Genomic DNA, 7,447 nt, shown 5'->3' with positions numbered 1-7,447 from the left:
ACGAAGTTACTGCCCACCACTGTTTATTTAAAACGAAAATGTTTTTATTTGACACAAACTGCCTGCGATTGCTGACTGATATCTGAAGTTAATGATTATTAATATAAAATGTATTTGACGCGAACTCCTGGAGATCGATCGCAAATATAATGCAACCTTACCAAAAAAAAAAAACAAAAAAAAAAAAAAAGTAAAAAGAAAAAGAAAAATTGACAAAATCGCTGACACACTTTTCAAGTTATTTTATATGGACCGAAAATGTTTTTATTTGACACAAACTACCTGCCATTGCTGACTGATATCTGAAGTTAATGTTTATTAATATACTATTTATTTTTGGTTCCTGGGCTGTATTGTGGCATTACAGGTTAATACTCAATTCTTTGGTATTTGAACTTTTCTAGTGCTTTTTATCTACTGCAAGATTACCTTACAGTGGTAAAATGAAAATCTTTTTTCCAAAAGTTAATTGCTGATTTATATATCTGTATCTGTTTTTTGTAATAGTGTTATTGATCTCATGAGTGTTCACTGGCAGGAAAGTCGTCTTTGTATTAGAATTGTGTGTAACCATTTAAGAACACCTGTGATAACTTGAAAAGTTTGAAAGACAAATTTATGCTGGCTTGTCTTAAAGTCTTGTTTAAAAACATAAATAGTTTGGTCCGATGTTCTAGATGTTTGCTAGGATGTTCTGGGTGGTTGCTAGGCTCTTGCTATGCAGTTGCTGGGGTGTTAGAGTGAGAGAGTAGATGGTAGAAAGTGTGTTGTGGGTGATTACAGACACTCCCAGCTCTGTTAATAACAGAAAATCAAACACTGTTTTCAAAACTTATCCAGTTTCAGTGCTTTGATATTATTGTATTTCTTTCTAATGTTAGGAAATTCAAACGTTTTTGTTGCTTGCTCTTAAACTTGCACTAAAATGTGATTTATACCATCTAAGTATGTAATTTTAATAGAACTGCATGTCTTCTTTAGTGATACAAGCTCAGAAACATTTATAACCTGTTGAGGTTTTTTTTATGTTGTGTATTGACTTGGTTCCATGATTGATATTGAAATGTTATTTATTTTTAATTCTAAACAGTACAGATGGTAATGCAATATTTGTGAACACAGCTGTATATCTCAGACTATAAATCCCCTAAAACTAGGAATGGGGGCTTGCTTTGGTGTTGCCACCCCTCATAGATCCCACGCCACCCCTTTGCCACCCTAAAAATTATTTTCTAGATCCGCCCCTGCACAGCACGCTGTTTTGTGTGGTTTCTGAAGCATTAAGCAGTTGCATTATATTGAGTCACAAAGAAGGATTTTTAAAATCTCTGTGTAAGTTCATCTGCAAAAAGAATGTCATATACATTTGGGATGCCAGGGTGAGTAAATTAGTTCATTTTTGTTTCTGGGTGGAGTATGCCTTTAAGAATTACACTATAATTATTCAAAAAAAAAAAAAAAAAAAAAAAAAAATGAAATTAACAAAAATACAGACAATTACTAAACACATTCTTAAGAATTTTGAATAGTGATTGACAAAGAGGATGGGAAGTGTTTGCTCTGCTGGAATGGACTTGAATTAAATTATCTTGGGAACTTAAACACAAGAAAGATTGCATGGATATTCTCAAATTTCATGTGAACACAAGTCTAAACATTCAATAAGGAGATTTCACATTTTAGATGCAGTCTCCCTGTGTATTAACCAGAGTCTTTGGTCAGGCATTCCCATTTTGGGTGGAGTTTGGATGTCCAGAGACTTGAAGAAATCCTGCTGCTTCAAAATTCTGGAATAATCTGAAGAAATGAACAAATTATACAAATGACAATAAATCTCAAGCCAGAAATTGTAAAAAAATAAATAAATAAATAAATTACACATTAAAAAACTACTATCAAAAAATTGCTCATACACCTCACTGAACTCCTCCTCAGTTTATAAGCCAAATTTATCCACAAATAATGTTTTTTTACTCGATAACTGAGAAGCATGAGCACAGTGAGGCGAGTGAGGCGTATGAGCAATCAGATTCAAAAAGAAACACAAAAAACCTGTGCTTATTAAAAAAAAAAAAAACTGCCAGTAGATTACTGTTTTTTTACAGGGAAATTTTTTACAGTGTACTGTCAGGGGTTTAGGAAAATATAAACAGATAGATCAATATATTGGCAATGATTACAATCTATCTACCACAAATGTCACATCCATATACATGTATATGTAGTTTATCTTTTTTTTTTTTTTTTTTTTTTTTTTTTTTAATTTTATTTATTTGATCAGGGACAATGCACAAACAACATTAGTCTAAAATAAGAAGAGATGTCATGTGCCAGGTTATAGCAAAAATGCTAATTTCCACCTGCAGTCCCTGATTTATATTTATTCATGGGTGTGAACATTTCATACAGGGTGGATGATAATGGTCAGCTGCACCTTCAAGCTGTAAAAAAACACATATTTTTAGTTCAGTTTGATGGCCTTAAATTGCTTTAGCAACAACTGATATTTGTCATCTTAGAAATACAGGATATTGTATCTCTCTACCTGATATTATAAAATTTCAATCTAGAACAATGTCCTGGCCACTGGCATGTAATCTCAGACATCATTAATTAATTCCTTTCAGTAATTAATAATTATTGTTTTCATAATTAATTTCTTTCAGTATCTTACACTGTATTTGCGTGCTTGTGCTGCTCAAGATGTCACGTTTGCTTAGAAGCGGGTGATATGAGCAAACTTTAAAGTTGTAAGTGATTGTAACTTTGTGAACTTTAAGATGCAGTTGATTAAACAGAATAGAGTCATTTCACAAAAAAAGAGACTGTTGTTGATCTGATACTAATAAGATAAGGTCAAAGAAAAAAAACATGATTATTTTATATTAACTGACATCAGCTTTACAACACTTAATGCAAATTAGAAAGTTGTACACTGACAACATTACTATGCGATGGTCTCCTTGCATGAGGTTTGCGTCACAGGGTATTTATTACATACTCTAACTGTCTGTAAGTGTATATCAACTGTCTTGACTTGACTGTCTGAGATGAGACAAGTCGAGCATTTAAGGTTAAAAAGTATATACATTGTCAATTTGTTTAGAAAATAATAAATCGTTTCGCTAGATAAAACCCTTCTTCCTTGGCTGGGGTCATTTAAAGCCATTTGAAGCTGCATTTAAACTACATTTTGGAAGTTCAAAGGAGTCCACTATATGGAGAAAAATGCTGAAATGTTTTCCTCAAGAAACATCATTTCTTATCGACTGAAGAAAGAAAGACATGAACATCTTGGATGACAAGGGGTTGAGTACATTACCTGTACATTTTCGTTTTTGGAAGTGAAAGTGTTTTTTTTTTTTTTTTTTTTGGACACGTCTCAAAAACGACATTTTCCATGTTATAATAAACGATCTGTGAGATGTTTTGAGCTGAAACTTCACAGACACATTCTGGGGACAACCAAGACCAATATTACATCTTGTATAAAGGGGCATAAAAGGTTCCCCTTTAAGTGACACTAAAAATCGTGTAAACATATCTGAGTAATGGAAGAGTAATGTTCACCAGATCACACACGATTTGAATACATTTTGGGAAACAACCAAAAGACGAGTTGGACTCTTGGTTCTGTTCCAACACAGAAACAATAGACTCAAACCGCAAACTGATGGAGCTTGTTGTTAGGAACAAGAGACGTCCATACAGATATGATTTACTGATTCTAATGGGGAAGAAATTAATCTTTTAGCAGTTCTGTAGGAAGACTTCAATGCCATTCATTCATTCATTCATTCATTCATTCTAATAGGTCTGGCCAGTCACTGCTTGACACCTGAAGTGTATAAGTACTAAACTCTCTGTTTCATTTTTGCAGTCGATGACACTGATGTTCCCCTCCATCCTCCCCACCACCACCAGGTTGGCACCTTTCCATTTATATAGGTTCCGACCCTGCATTTTTCTTCAGGCAAGAGCCTACACCAAAAAACTTGTCTATACATCTATGCATGAATCACTGTAACTCACAACCATCTTAAGTAACTGATCAAACTTGGGAAAAGTTTACTGAAAGAAAGAAATGTTTTTAAGACAAAACAGAACCTCTTACAGCAGGACAGTTTTGTTATTGTCAAACAACACATAGTTGCTATGGCACTGAATGTTTGATAAGGTAATTACAATCTTGGAAGGTTGAAATGAGTGACAGTGCTTTGGTCTGGTCCGGGACAAGTGGATTTGTTGATGGGGCAACTGAAAGATAATTTTACTTGCCCGACTTGACAAGCAGCCTGACTAATACATCAATAGCAAAAAAATATTCCTATTTTATTACATTCAGTGTAAACGGCAATTGATAATGGATACTGTATTTACAATTACAAGTTAATATGCTTAAGTAAGAGCTGATAAAACACTAATGAGAATTTTGTTTCACAACAAATTACATCAACATGCCAAGGCTTAATGTCGATCCCTGTTAGCGCAGTTTTGAGTGATTCTTCATCGGTTGAGTTGAGTGTCTTTATTTCCCAGATTCCTGAGCGACGCAGGTAAGATCAACACTGCCCTCTGATGGCAGACCTGACATAAATCACTCAGAGAATAACAGCTTGTGTATCAGGAGGAATCAAGTTTTCCTAAAAAAAAAAGACACCTTCACATTTCCCCTTCAGCAGCACCATCACATAAATAAACTCACATTATATTTGCGGATGACAGCATACAGTAGATCAGCTTTATAAGATGTGCTCCAGTGTAAATGTGCATCTGTAATCAGACAACAATCAAATCAGTCAAAAGTCTAGTTTCTGAACCATGATTGACTACATTAAGTTAGGAACCAGCCATTATGACCATAGCAGAAATCAGAGAGTCGCTTTAACAAAGATTAGACAATGTAAACCTGTACTATTATAGTATGTACTGAAAAAGGCTTTTGAACAAAAAGAGGCAGATGTTGGACCTGAGAAACAGATCACAGTGACATCTGAATTAAAATGACCTGTCATTATTTGATCTGAGGTTCTAACTGATGCATAAACTAACAAACCAGCCAAAGTAACTAAGTGCATTCAAATGCACTAAATATGCATATATCTTAGAGGAAGCATTTATCTATATTATTTAGTATACTGAGCTGTGTTATTTACAGTGTGCTGTAGTTAACATACCTTCACATGGGTGTGGATCTGATCGTCTTCACCCATCCACAGATGAAATGTTAACATGATTCATGTGTTTAGGTTCAGGTTGGTGTGATCACAAACAGTTACAGTTCTTCTATAATGCCTTTATGAAACATTATCCAAACATCCGTATTTTAGCAGACAACTTAGTTAAGTTACATCCACCTTTGTTTACTAGAGCAGTGGCGTGATATGAGGTAACTGAACAGTACTACAGACAGCCTGACATGAACGTAGGCCTCAAAAAGAACAAATCTGAAGTTCAGAGGTCATATAATTGGATCACTGCCTCCCTGAGGTCAAAGGTCAGATACAACAGTCCTCAGATTCATCCAGACCAAAATCTCACTTTCTGAGCACTCAACCTAGAAAAGAAAATTCTGACATATAATTAGATCAGATGAGAACGAGCCCTATATATAATACATGATTAAAAAACACTAAATCAAAATGATTAGAACAATATTTACTTCAGTGATACTAAAAATAACGTTGAATGTGTGGTTATAATCTTCTTCAAGATCATATTTTTCTTTACAATCATTTGCATGTTGATCAAATAATTAAATAATCACATAATTATTTGAATTTATTAAAATAAATTAAATCCCTCTCAACAATCAAAATTTAAGCCTTATATATATATTAAAAGTAAGTTGTTCTAAACTATTTCTACAACTGTTTTTCTATGTCATGTTAATACTTTTGCAACAATGTACTTACACTGCCAATACCCTGAACTGGATTAAAGAGTGGGAGGGAGGGCCGGCTCTGACAGGAACAATATGGATCCTTTCAGGTTCTGACATGCGGGAAATGTGTTGCGTTTGCACTTTTACCGGAGTAAATATTTGTCTGTCTCTGGTCAACGTTCATTCTGCCTTCAGCTCTTCAAACAGCAGCCTGAAGATCTGCCGTCACATCAGAACGGGCCAGAAATCATCAGCACCGACAACACATCCAAAAGCGTCTCAAACCGACACAACGGCTGCGTTCTCAATGAACTAGTGTACTTACCATAAAAACAGCATCTGAAAAAGTATGCAGCATGCTGCAACAGATGTTTCCAACAGTAGTGTGCCTGCCTGTCATCACACGATTGCATTAATAAGCTCGGAGGCAATTACAAAAACATACTAAATAGATATTACAATAAAACAATACTTATATATAGTATATACACTGCATGTGCATACTGTAGATAAGGGCTGAATTTACTTATATTAGTGTCTACTACTCCTAATAATTCTGTCATATGAACTGCAGGTCAAAAGTTTGGAACAATTATGAATCTTTTTTTAGGTTTTTCTGCCTCTACTCAATAGCTGTGATCAAAGCTGAATTTTCAGCATCATTATTCCAGTCTGTCACATGATCCTTTGGAAATCATTCTAATATGCTGAATTGCTGTGCAAGAAACATTTTTGATTATTAGCAATGTTGAAAACAGTTGTGCTGCCCAATATTTTTGTGATATACCACCATTCAAAAGTTTGCAGCAAGTATATTTAAATGAAAAATCAGCAAGGATGCATTAAATTGATTTATATAATGTTTTAAATGATTTCTATTTCAAATAAATGCTGTTCTTTTTAACTTTCTATTTAACTTTCATCTGTGAATCCTGAAAAATAAAATGCATCATGGTTTCCACAAAAATATTGGGCAACAGCAAATCAGCATATTAGAAACAGCACATGAAGTACGCAAGTACACACTTCCAAATTCAGCCATACTAAAAGTAGTAATAAAAATAACAAAATAATAATAATCATACAAATAATAACAAAAGTAGCATTAATCCGGTGGTGGGCGGGTCGATGTCGATGAAATCGTCCAATCAGAGGCCGTCAGCCTTAAAACCAACTGTCAATCAAAGCTGTCAATCATCAGTGTGAGCGGGAACACGCCTGAGGAGAGTCAAACACACACCTGTCTCACAATAATTGCGTTAGGAGATTAATGAAAATATTTCCAAGAAATCCTCTGCATGTTGGAGCTCTTTCCTCTCTCCTACCTGCTGATATATGAGGAGTTTTTCTGGGAAAATTGTCGGCATGTTGGAGCAGCTCTGAGGAGTCCTCATTAACCCGAAACTCACTCGCCTCACTTCTGCCAGTTTAAAAATCGCTTATTTAAATGTAGAAATTGATTCAAAAGAGTAATGATAATATCACTTTTCACACTTTGGATGACTTTTGTGACGCTTGAAGAGCTAATTGCTGCGTCCCCTCAAAGTGAGCGCTCCCGCGCGT

The sequence above is a fragment of the Labeo rohita genome, chromosome 19, assembly GCF_022985175.1.
Source record: "Labeo rohita strain BAU-BD-2019 chromosome 19, IGBB_LRoh.1.0, whole genome shotgun sequence".
NCBI lineage: Eukaryota > Metazoa > Chordata > Actinopteri > Cypriniformes > Cyprinidae > Labeo > Labeo rohita.
Note: the sequence above shows the minus strand (reverse complement) of the source record.